We start from the raw sequence: 13875 nt of genomic DNA on the forward strand, positions 1-13875 counted from the left end.
ATCGTAACCGCGATTTAAAAAATTCTCGCTTGTACACTAACGTTTTGATAGGATACAATGGATAATAGCCCGGTTTGAAAAATTCCCGCTTGTACAATAATGTTAGCATTCGTATATGTATTCTATTCAATGAATATATTTATTCAATGGATGGATATGTACATACTCATTTGTGGATATCTTATCTTCAATTTTAATAAAAATAAATAAATTATTTATAAAATATCATATTATTTTAAAATTTTATGAATGAAGTTTTTAAAAAATATATTAAATTATGGAATAAACAATATTCATATTAAATATGTAATTGTATTAAAAAATAATTTAATTAATAGGTATATATTTTTATATAATAATATAAAATAAAATATATAAATATATATTGTATGGACATGACGAAGCTGGGTATTAAGGTATGCATATATGCACTCATTCCCATTTATTTTAATAAATATTATTTGAATCCATGCTCGTACCTAAATTGTAGATTTTTATCGTGCCCGTAATGAGTATTATATTCAGGATGTTAGAAAATTGATTCAATATAATTTCACAAATAAGGGAGGGGAAAGCAATAGGGCCTTTAACACTATAGCTACCAGCGTGCTTTAAATTTTGCTCAAAAATATACGTCCCATAGTCAACTTTGGTCTTAGTACCAATAGTAAAGATGAATTTACCTAGAACAGCAGAAATTGTAGACTTGTATTAAGTTGGCACCCAGTTGGCAGCTCCAATCCTGTGAAATATAACATACTTCACGCTTAGCTTACTGGCATTCAACTTTCCTTTGACAGACCACGTCTTTACTTGTCCAGCAGTAATTACCTTGCACATTTGATTATCCGACACTTTTAACTCAGGCTGAGCTTCATTGGATCTCTCCAGAAATTTGTTGATCACCCTAGGGGAGAAGTTAACACAATTTCCCCTGACATACACTTTCAAGTAATCCTTAGCTTTCTTGTTGGCACAATCTTCATGCAAATTCACAATGAACTCCTTCACGAGGACTTCATAACACTTGGAGAATTGAGTCATAGTTTTTATCAGCCCAGCTTCATGAATGAGATTCACAATCTCTTCACACTTAAGAGCATTCTGAGCAAGCTCCCTTTCTAAGTCAATTTTTTCTAATAGACAAATTTCCATCTGATTACACTAGATGGATAGTGAAAAGAAATATTATCAATAGGCACTTCAGGGACACTAGCAGCAAGCTTGCTAGTAGAGGCCTTCTTCTTGGGAGGGATGTCATTAACATCCAGAGCAACATCAGAATCTGACTCATTCTCAGCAATAATTCTAGCCTTTCTCTTCTTAGGCACCACTTTGCTCCAAGATTTTTTGGGGTCAACAGAAGTGGACTTAACCACTGTCTTTTTCTTCAGAGGGTCCTCATCCACAGCTTGCTTCCCTTTCCACCTCATAAGCCTTTTGGCTATACTTGGATTGATAGAAGCCACCAAGTTATCATTAGAGAGGTCATCAAGGTTGATCACCTTGTTAGCATTGGTTTTCTCAGGTTCTTTCTCTTCAGCTTGACCGCCTTCAGTGTGGTCCTCCTCCTTGTCAACCGAACCATTACCATCATCTTCACAAGATACCTCGTTGTTATCCACAACAGTAACAGGGACCTCAGTATGATCATTATCAGCAACAACGTCGTCCTTTCTAACAGTCTCTTCCACATCATCATTCTTATCATCATCCACATTAACATCCAGATTAACAGCATCATTAATATTATCATTAATCACAACATTTTCTTCATTAATAGTTGCATCCATATACTCGTTTACTTGGACAGAGTCAACAACATTACCACTGACATGCATATTGTCTTGTGACTCAAGAAGAACAGAATTTAAAGGAACAGAAATCCCAAGTACATTGTGATTCTCATTTAAGATACGAGTAACAATTTTGGCAATGGCGTTGTGAGCATACCTAGAACCTTCTATAGTCACTTCTTCTCTAGAGGGAGGAACAAAAGATTGAGAAGTCTGGCCATAATTAGGCTTTTTAGGTCTCCTTGTTGTTTCTTTGGTTCTTCGTGCATGCGATGTTCCTGGCTTCTTTGCCACAAGATCGTTTGGAGTCACCATCTGTAAAGGGGTGATCTCAAGAATCTCATTAGGGTTAGTGGGGACATCCTCTGTGCCTTGAACATGAGTAGAGAAAGCGGAAATTTTCGAGGGAGATTGAGGGTTTGACTGTTTAGACATTGAGAGAGACTTTGGGGGTGATAGAGAGAGCTTGTTATTTCTATGGTTGGAGGCGAGAAGTGCAAGAGACTAAACAAGAAAGTATGGTAGTGAGTTGAGAGGTTGAAAGGAAATGATTGCACTAGGAGAGAGAGATTTAAATTTTGACCAATCATAAAATCTGAAATATTTTTCTTATTCAAAAAGCAAGTCCCAAGGAACTGTAATTGCTATAATTCCTCATAGAGGCAAAAACCCAATTTTCTTCTCAAGTTTTCAAATTGAGTAGCATCAAGGACTTTAGTAAAGATATCAGCAATTTGTAATTCAGTATCCACATGCTCTAGAGTAACCACTCTGTCTTCCACAAGGTCTCTTATGAAATGGTGTTTAATAACAATATGCTTGGCTCTACTATGTTGAATAGGATTCTTTGAAATATTAATAGCACTTGGATTTTCACAGTATAATGTCATGACATCCTGAATGACATTGTATTCAAACAGCATTTGTTTTATCCAGACCATCTCATCCTCAAATTATACTTGATTGACAAAATGCTTAGCCATCTTCTCTGACATCCCACCAAGGACTATATCATTCACATATATCCTAGCAATCATGAGTTTTTCACCTTCATCCTTCACAAAGAAGGTTTTTTCTATCCCTCCTTCCCTGTAATCATTTCTAGCCAACCTTTCATACCAAGCTCTCGGATCTTGTTTTGGTCTCCTTCTTTTAAAACTTCTTGTTTTGCCTCTAGAGTTCTTGTTATTTACGACAGAACTTGAGTGCTTAATCTCATCACGTAGCTCAAGGTGAGGTGGCTCTGTTCTAGTAAAGTTTCTTTGTTGATAGACCATCCTTTTGGTAAGTACACGAGCCTCAGGACATGTGGACTTCAAGTGACCTATCTTGCCACATTGATAGCATCTCTTATATGAGAGAGATATGCTCCTTTCTTGATGTTTTCTTCTATGTTAGAGCTTTTGGTTCAACATCATTTGATCCATCATGTAAGGCATGTCTCTTACTTCTAAATTTCTGATATGTGATGTATTCAGCAACTTTCTTTCCAGAGCATCACTGTTTGATAGGAGACTTGCGTTTTCTTCTTGTAGGAAAATGTGAGCATTTATATACTCCAACAAACTTGCACATAGTCTTTCATTCCTTAGATAGGTCTCAGAGAAAACAGTAGCAAGTTCTTTAACAGTGAGTTCTCCAACAGATGTCTCTATATCAAATTCATCCCTATCTTCAACAACATTCTTTATTTTGGTACAGGGATCCACTGTTTTGACTGTTCTTTCTTGATGATTATCCTCAATATCTTCTTTGGTCATAGGAGATTCAGGGGAGTACTTTGAGATTCTAGGCTCCCATAGGTAACAGTTTTCCTTAGACCTAGACCTTTTCATGACTTCCTTATGTTCTCCATTTGTGATGATGCATTCCTTTTTTGTGAATCTGACATTGAAGCCTTGGTCACATACTGATGCTGATAAGATTTATAGTCAGTCCTTTTACTAGCAAAACATTGTCTTGATTTGGAACCTCAGGACATTCCAGTTTTCCAATCCCTTAGATTTCTCCTTTTTCTCCATCACCAAAAGTCACATAGTTAGAGGAAAGAGGAATGACATCTACCAACAGATTCTTAGTACCAGTCATGTGCTTTGAGCATTCACTATCAAAGTACCAATATTTTTTGGATGACAGTCGCATGGGAGTATGGGCTATTAAGGCTGTAGCTTTAGTAGCCCATTGTTGTTTCTTCACTAGAGTGTTCTGCTCAGGTTTTTCTTGAAGTGTCTGATTAGGATAGCCATACAGCCTGAAGCAAAATGGCTTTATGTGTCCAAATCTTCCATAATAGTAACACCTCCATCTCTGAAACTTCCTCTTTGTCTAGTTCATTCTTCTGTTTCCATGATGTTGTGACATTGGTCTTAACATCAGGTTTGACATGTGAGCTTCAGGATTTGACCTTTTGAACCCCAATTTTGATTCTGATTTACCCACAAATCCTATTCCAGACATGTCTCCTGTTCTTTGTCCAACCTGCAGAATTTTTTCCAGGGTGTTAGTTCCAGTGTTCAGCATTCTGACAGATTTTGACATTTGATCAAGCTTGGAGTTCAACATGCTAATTTCACCATTGAGTGAGTCTATGGTTGCAAGATGATCTTTCTTCTCAGCTTCCAACTCCTTTATGAGTTTCTTCTGCTTCTCCCCTAGTTTACATACTTCAGAACTCCTGACACATAGCTCTTGTATGAGGCTGCAAGCTCATCAAAGGTCAGTTCATCTTCACTGGAATCACCATCAGATTCACATACACTCGTTAGTGTTGTGACGTGTTTTGCAGTTTCTTCTTCAGACTCACTCTCAAAATCTCCATCAAACCAGGTGACTGATAGCCCTTTCCTTTGCTCCTTAAGGTAGGTTTCCATAGCCTTCACATCCATGACATTGAATCCCTTTGCCTTGGTTGGGCTTCTCTTCAGGTTTAAATCTTCTACTAGAGTCATAGGACTTGTCGTTGTCATAGGGAGTATTCTTGACATTTGGTTTGGATTTCTGATCTATTCTTTTAAAAAACTTGTTGAATTGTCTTCCAAGCATGGCTAAGGCTTCTGACAGATTTTCATTACTTTCACCATTGCTTTCTTATGAGTCCTCTTCATTGTTGGATACAAAAGCTATGCTTTTATTTTACTTTTCAGTATTGTCACTTATACTCATCTCAAAGGTTTGTATGGAACCAATGAGTTCATCTACCTTCATTTTGCTGATGTCCTGAGCTTCTTCTATAGCAGTAACCTTCATAGAAAATCTCTTAGGTAGTGATCTGAGGATCTTTCTTACCAGCTTTTCTTCAGACATCTTTTCTCCCAAGGCTCCTGAGGTATTGGCAATTTCAAGAATATTCATGTAGAAATCATGAATGCTCTCATCCTCTTTCATCCTGAGATTCTCAAACTTAGTAGTTAACATCTGAAGTCTAAACATCTTTACCTTGGATGTACCTTCATGCGTTGTTTTGAGAGTATCCCAAACATCTTTGGCCAATTCACAGTGTTGCACAAGTCTGAAGATATTTTTGTCTATTCCATTGAATAAAGCATTTAGAGCCTTGGAGTTGCCCAAAGCCAGTTCTTCCTCATTCTTGCTTCATTCTTCTTCGGGTGTTAACACGGTTATTCCATCTTTATCTTTCTTCATAGGATGTTCCCATCCTTTGCTCACTGCTCTCCAGGCCTTGTTGTCCACAGACTTTAGAACAGCTACCATACGAGGTTTCCAGTAGTCATAGTTAGACCCATCCAGAATGGAAGGTATATTCCCAAACACAATTACATCCTTGTCCATGATGCCAGAATTTATTGTCCCTAGATCTCACCCAGAAATAAACAGGCAGGGTGCCTGCTCTGATGCCAATTGAAATTTCTAGTAACACACTATTGAAATTTCTAGCAACACATAGATTAACTAATTATGCAGAACTTAAACAAAAACAATAAAGAACACAGAAGATTGTTTACCCAGTTCGGTTCAACCAACCTACTCTAGGGGCTACTAAGCCAGGGAGGAAATCCACTATAAGCAGTATTAATTCAAAGCTAAACTCTCCCGTTTACAACTTTTCACTTAAGACCTACCTAATCCAATTTCAATCTAGTGCTAGACTTGAGTTCCTACTCACTCTCCCTCAATCACAACAGTGATAACAATAACGATAAATAACCAGGATGAAGACACACTTCGGACAAATCTTGATCTTGCTTCAAAGCTTCAATCAAGAGACACACACTCGTGCTTAATAGCTTAGAGTGACAAAGATAACTTACAACTCAAAACACCTTATTCCAATACAATCATCAAAGAGACAATTGCTTGGATTACAAGAAAACCCTAAAACACAAACACACAGTGGAAACACAAACTTTCGTTCTTCAATATTTAAATCTCTGAGTCTTCAAATTAGGATTAGGTGTCCTTTTATATAGGATAGCGCATGGGCCTTGGGCTTGAGAAACACAAATTAGGTTTAATTCACTTAAACCAATATCCACAATTCAGAGTGCTAAAGGGCAGCAAGCATCACTTCCAAATTAGCACTCAAATAATATGTTTCCTAAAATACCTCCTGAAATAAATAAGGAAACAAACAGACAGAAATAGAGACAGCAATCAAGCTGACATAAAGTGATGTCACGACATCCAGCTTGACATCCATCGTGAAACTAGTATTAGCAACCTAACAGATTCTGCAAAGCACACCATAATAAAGTCATGACATCAGTTAAGACATCCACACAAACAAACATAGTTTTACCATAAAGTGCAGCCAATCAAGAACATCTACATATTTGGTTGCAGTCGCTCTCATAAGATGTAATTTATTGAGGCATGCATTGACATTTTTTATGTTTAGAGCATAAGGTGTGTTGGATTTATGTGTTTTCTGCCATATTTGTGTTTCATGTTTTATGGAAGTCCACTTTCGTATTTTGTCTGAGTTTGATTTTCTTGAGTTAGGGAAGTGAACTTTCATATTTTGTCTTAATTTGATTTTTCTGAGTTACCGAAGTGCACTTCCGTATTTTTTCTGCATTGTTTGATTTTGCATGTCTGTCATTTGGGTTTGAGTTCTTTGATTATGACAGGATTTGTTGTAGGCTTCATTTTCTTCTAAGCACCATTTGTCTTTACCGGTTGATAAGGCGGTTTCATGTCGATTGTTTCGGGTTAGCCAATCTACCTTAATTGTTCTTTGATGTGGAGTTTCACGTTGTCATCGATCTTCGAAAATCTCTTGTGTATCACTTCCAATTCGGTTAAAATAGAGATATTTGGTTTACCTCCTTCCATGTAGCCATCATCATCAAAACTAAGTCTTTTCAAATGAGGGCAAACTTCGTCCATTCTTATTGGCTCACCTAGTTTCATCTTTTTAGCAATAACACAAGCACACGGGAGACCATAGGTTTTAAAAATAGTGCAACCACACTTTGCGCTATCGGAACCTACGGTTTCACCTTGTTTGAACTTGTGAAAAATATAGTTCAACCCTGATCGAGACATATTGCCTATCAGTAGAGAATAAAGAATGTTATCCTTAAATTGATGTTCCAACACTGTTACTCTCCGACCAATTGTGGTTTGTATCTCATTATGTTGGTTTTTAATCATGAGATTTACGGAGTCTCAATCTCGACACAAGTCCCCTCTGCTATTACCCAGGCAATTTTTCAAACTAGCATGGGTCGAATCAACTCTGTTGGTGATTGTATTACTAAGGTTTCAGACAATATCAGTCCAAGCATAGACAATCTTCTCCTTCATCTGATCAAGAATGGTGCTTTCAACATATTTCAATAAAGCGTGATACTTTTCACACACTTTCCGAAATTGAATGACAAAATCAACATATAGTTTTTTGTGGAAGAATTTGTATATGATTCCATGCATCCATTGTTTTTTCAACAATCACATTGGCCTTCACCAATTTTAGACCTTCGGACTCTACTTGTTTCGTCCCTACCGCGGGTTTAACCCGACTTATCACATTCGTTGTTATGTGATATCAACAAAGTAATGCATTAAAAGAAGGAAATATCTTTGCCACCGCATTCATCAACACGGTATCGCGGTCCATAACAATCGGCTTAGACATCTCAACTTGGTCCTTCAAAAGTGACTCACACACCTCTAATGTCCATGTAAAATTATCCTTTTTTCACACTCCAAAAAAGTAAAACCAACTGAATATGTTTACTCGATAGATGTAACACCAACAATCTCAAATAATGGAAGTTTATACTTGTTGGTCTTGTAGGTAGAATCAAGAATGAGCACATCGAGAACGTATCGAACAACTTTATCGAATCTGGATGAGTCTAAAAAATATCTCGGACCGTAAATCCACCATCGCAAGTTCTGTACCGGGACACGTAATTGTTATCATCCAACAATTTCAATAGTTGTTTCATCCCAATTCTATCTCCCCTAATCGCCTTGTTATTGCAGTATCGAATATTATACACTTTCCTTATATTGATACATTATCGGGTTTCTTCCGTTTCAATGTGGCAAGTATATTTTTCGGTTGGACAAGATTCAAGGTCATGTCACTAATACAGGTCTTCTCTTTCAGTTTTAGCCGACATACACTAGGATAACTTTGTAACTTTAAGCACAATTCATAGTTATGCAAACCACAAATAACACTAAATTTCCACTTCTTGGTAGCCAATATGTAACCACGAATTTTAAAAGGAACTCACATTTTCTACTTCTGTAGAGGAGTCTGGTATTTCCCACTTATTTTGCACAACAAAGTTACAAAAGTGTTTCTTCTTTCTGAACCATTATCAGATCTTCCTATAACCACACCAAAACCAAGTCTAATTGCAGTCATGCAAAGACATGTGAGCATGTTATCACGATCATCAAACTCTTGCTTGTTATTAAAGTCACCACCGACATCTACCGACTTTACGACAACCCCTTGAACATTCGGAAAAACATCGTTTGTAGAAACTAATTCTTTTGAGATATTATTGAAGGTGGAGAAAAACACAAGAAAGGGGGGGTTAAATTGGGTTTTCAATAATTTCCCTTTCTTTAATACTCTCGCGCATAAGCTTAAGAGGTTTCTATTTATCAGAAGCTATAAGATTTCACTTATCAAAAGCTTATAGTTTCTCAGAAGCAGTTTGCCTTATTAGAAAGTAAAGACTTCTTTGAGCTTCTAATAACTGGAAAACATTAAATATTAATAACTAAATGAACACCAGATATATCCTGGTTCACTTGAAAAACCCTCAAGCTAATATAGTCCACCCTTCTGAGGTGATTTCGCCTTGAGCACAAGGACTTAATCCACTATAACCAAACTGATTACAATTGCACGGGCAACAGCCTATGACTCACATTGCACAGACAACCCTGTGACTAACAACCTTGCACGGGCAACAGCCGGTGACTAACAACCAATGACATGTTTAGTGATTTGAGTTAACAGATATAACATTCATTGTGTTCTACATAAACCACCGTTTGGGACTAACACCCTTGCACAAGAAACCCCTGTGTCTGACTCCTGCACAAGCCACCGCTTGTGACTAACATCCTTGCACAAGAACCACTTGGGACTAACCAACAATGAACTGTTCAGTGATCTGATCCACAGATATAACATTCATTGACCCCTTTAGATTCTTGTCCTTCACTCGGTCTTCTAAGAGGATTTCCCACAATGACCGCAACATACAAATGAGATGCTACAATTTTCAACTTTAAAAACAATCATCATATAATTTAACTGCATGTAATACAAATACATAACACTTAAACTGGGATGAACCAACAACAACCTGATTTATTCTTTTTAAAAAAAGCAAACAACTTTTAATTAAGTAGCGGAATCTCAATATTCAACTTCAATTAGCATAACAACTTTTGTTCAACTAAAAACAACTTCAAAACAACAAGTATTTCATGTAATCAACTTAAGATTCAACAACTAAAGTAAGTTCAACAATAAAACAAAATGTGTTCATCCCCCCGAGTGTTACGTATCAGAGCAACGACACCGACTTGAACTGATGAAGATAATTAGCCTTCGTTATGGATTACCTGCGTGTTAACAACATTGGGGTAACATTCAAACAAAAGGGGTGAGATATCGAACCATATAATTGAGTGTATGATAAACAATATATTAGAATTAGATTATTTAAAATCACCACTTCAACAACTTTCAAACAACATTCGTCACCACAAAATTATTAACATAATATAACTACTAATTTATCATCACAATAACAATACATAATGCAACTCGAAATGCGACTCGTACAATGCACATGCATGTGGTACCAACAGAGCAAAACTCCCAACTTAAAATTTGCCAGTTAATAGAGGCATCAACAAGGCATAAGCCTTCAACTTTAAAACAAGGTTTAAGCCTTCAACTTGATATTTTTCAATCCAGGCCAACTTACCGAGCATCAGCTCTAACTTGATATGGTATGTATGCGACAACAATATGAATGTAACAACAACAACGACAAAAAATCAAAATTGGCATAAGTCTACAACATACAACAACAACAACAACACAACAACGATTCAACTTTGGCATAAGCCTACGACTTGATTTCTTTGCCAATTAATAGAGGCAAAACAACAACAACAATTATCAACAACAGCATAACAACCACAACAATGCAACAACAATAACAACTACACTTCAACGGTGACTCAACAACAATACAACACTGGCCATAAAGCCTACAACTTAACAACAATTCAACCTTGGCCATAAGCCTACAACTTAACAATTGCCAATCAATGGAGGCAACACAACATAATTCATCACCTGCAACTTCACAACTTACCACCACAATATCACAACGACTTATAATCTAAGACTATTATCGAAGTCCTACTAAATTAATTCTACTAAAATATTCCACTGATAAACCTTATTAATCATTTTCTGCTAACTCCATGAAGCTACTAATTTTCTGTTATCAAATTACCTCAATTGTTACTATGTACTTTAGTTACTGAATTCCCTATTATAAATCAATCCTTACAACTAACAAACTTATTTTTCTACTTTACTGCTAATTTATTTCCTACTGATACTTATAGTCAATATTTTCTGCTATCTAATACTAACTCTGCTAATTATATTAAATCTGCCATTTATGCTACTAAATATCTTTGCTACTTCATGCTACTGGAACTCTATTGAATATCCTCCTGTGTTATTACTAACTTATTGCACAATTAAATTCATATTGTCCTCTACATAGATGTATACTACTCTGTGATTCACTTATACCAAAATTGTTTGCTAAGACGACAACTAAAAAGAAGACACACATGACATAAACCAGAATTAAGACCAAAAGCATGTGCCCCTCGGCACACAAACATGGTGCAGCTCAGCACCCACCAGCACCAAGCCATGCCGATTGGCATGCTTCCTGTGCCCCTTGGAACACTTCCTCCATGCATGTCGTCCGTAACACCTTGTGTGCCCCTCGGCACATCTGTTTTCTTGGTGACACACTCATGTATTTTCTTTCTTCTTGTCAAATTTACCTTCAATTGACAGTTTCTCACACTAGAACAATACAACATTTGATCACAACAAAGTAACAACTATACCAACATCAACATAGAATAATTTTCAACAATAGATTCATTGCTAATAGAACAATTTCATCAATTTCGAAAACATCCTCATAAAATCAACACACACACACACACAACAACAATTTTACGCAACCCAAATCCCACATAATATTCATCATATACCCCATTATAGATTCAGAACCCCACTCTTACCTTGGATTGGAGACCTCTCTATTCTGCCGATTGAACCTAGCTTTTTCCCTAGCTTCCAACCTTTTCTCTTCTAAATCAGAATCAAAAGCTGAAAATTTTCCCAAATATGCAGTTAATGTGTGATGATAATATCTCACAACTTAGACCTTATTTTGAAGATCCCAACGGTCAAAAGTTAGATATAGGTGTTGCGAACCTACCCTCAAAATTTGAGCACTATCCAACGGTTAATGAATCGGGGATCGTCGATTTAGTGAGACTGCTGCAAGAAAAATGGGAATGAGTTTCTCTCCTCTTTTCTCTCTTCTCTGCAACTTCCCATGACTAATTCCCCAAGACTTTTTCCCTTTTAATTAACCTAATCCTTATATAATTAACTTAATCTAATTTCATTAAACCTATTGGGCCTAACATTCACACCCCCACTTATACTACACACAACTATAGAAATAAGCCCAACAAAATCTTATATTATTCTAATATATTACTACTACAAATCAACTTAAATAATCAACTCAATAATTTCACTAACTAATCAACTTAGCAACTCGTCACAACATTTCACAACTTCAACAATTTAATCCAAAAATAATTTAATTAAATAATTAATTAAATTATCGGGCGTTACAACATCTGTTATAGTAGTATGAATATCAACTGTGACATCTATTTTTGTAGCGATACCAGCGGCATCAGAAACTACGCATAGATGTGATATGAACAACATAGGCGTTGCCAATATCGTCACATTTTGTTGGATGATTTGATCTTCTTATATATTTCTCAAAAGATACATTACAGGTTAATTAGGTCTTTTGAATTCCAACAGATAGAATCAATCTTTTCTGTAGATAGTACTTTCTTTTGTCTTGTAGCTTGATACGTGGGAGACAGCTTCTGAGAAATAGTACATACATCTGGTTGTAGTGGTTGTGATGTAATGTTGTACTAATTTCTTCTTTCTTTGATCTTATCCTTAATTAATGTACTTCTGGTTCTGAAGTAGTAAGCTTGGAGGGATCAACTTGTCTCCATCTTCCTTCTGATAATGATTCTGATGTGTAGTTCAGAAACTACTTTGAGAGAATAGTGGAATCATTATTTCGTAAGAGTCAGAGTCTCGTTTATCAGAATTGATAACAACAGTTTTTCTGAAGGAATGATACTTGACTTATGATCTGGAGTTGACTTGTAACGATGTGGCTTGTCCATATTTTGTTTCAGAGTTCTTAAAGTTAGAACCTTGCTTTCCAGATATTTAGGCAGCAGCCAATCTGAAAACGAGTTCTTCCTTTGTTGAAGGCACTTCTGATTCTTGAAACTTTGGCTTCTGATCTTCAGTACATCCTTGAGTTTGATATTCATATGCTTGACTTGACCTCTGATGTAACTGATCTGTATTCAGAATCTTCGACTTTATCTTCAGAGATAGAAGCATCAGCTTTTCTGATGGACAAATCTCAGCTTCTAATTTATGCTTGAAAGCTCGATCTTGCATGCTGATTTCTGATGTTGGAGTACTGACTCTGACTTTGACTCCTTCTGATTACTTGTGACTTTTGAAGCAGCAGCTTGTTGAGAAGTGCACAGTAACTTCTTCTGATGATCATTCAGCAACAAATAGTACTTCTGAGTTGCCTTGCTTGTTTCTGATGATTCTTTGCGGACAGCAATCTAGAATCTCACTGAACATAATATCTAAACACTCAAGAAAACTACTAGAAACTAAATTAATACATACATAATATATGTGTTGTTATCGTCAAAACTTAGAGACTTATTGCCTGAACAAATACTGTTCTTACAATTATCGGGGTGCACCATATCTATTTGTAAACAATAAGAAAAAAAATTATAAAATTGTTGTAAAAAATAGAACAGACATGTTTCGGAGATGTACATTCGAAAGTGTTCATCTTCAACATGTTTCGGAGTTGTACCTGCGGAAGCAACGTTACTTTTTTTTACAAAAGTTTGATGATTAATGTGAGCAATGTAATGAACAAAGTTGAAACTTTACCTGAAATTCAATCTTCTCTTGCTCCCTTTGATTTGTTGCACGAAAAAGTTGGAGTTTTGGAGTGAAAATGATATAGATGATGTAGGTTTTTTTAGGTTTGTGAAGGTGAGTGTGGAAGAAGAAAAACAACAATGGGAAATGATTATGCTGGTTTAAAATATAGCAGAAACTTCCGGAGTTATATCTACGAAAGAGTCTGGCGCTAAAACGTTCCGGATATGCATCTACGGAAATTTCCTTGAACTGAATTATTTTAAAGTTTTTCCCAACGGT

Source organism: Vicia villosa, unplaced genomic scaffold (assembly GCF_029867415.1).
Source record: "Vicia villosa cultivar HV-30 ecotype Madison, WI unplaced genomic scaffold, Vvil1.0 ctg.000041F_1_1_5, whole genome shotgun sequence".
Lineage (NCBI taxonomy): Eukaryota > Viridiplantae > Streptophyta > Magnoliopsida > Fabales > Fabaceae > Vicia > Vicia villosa.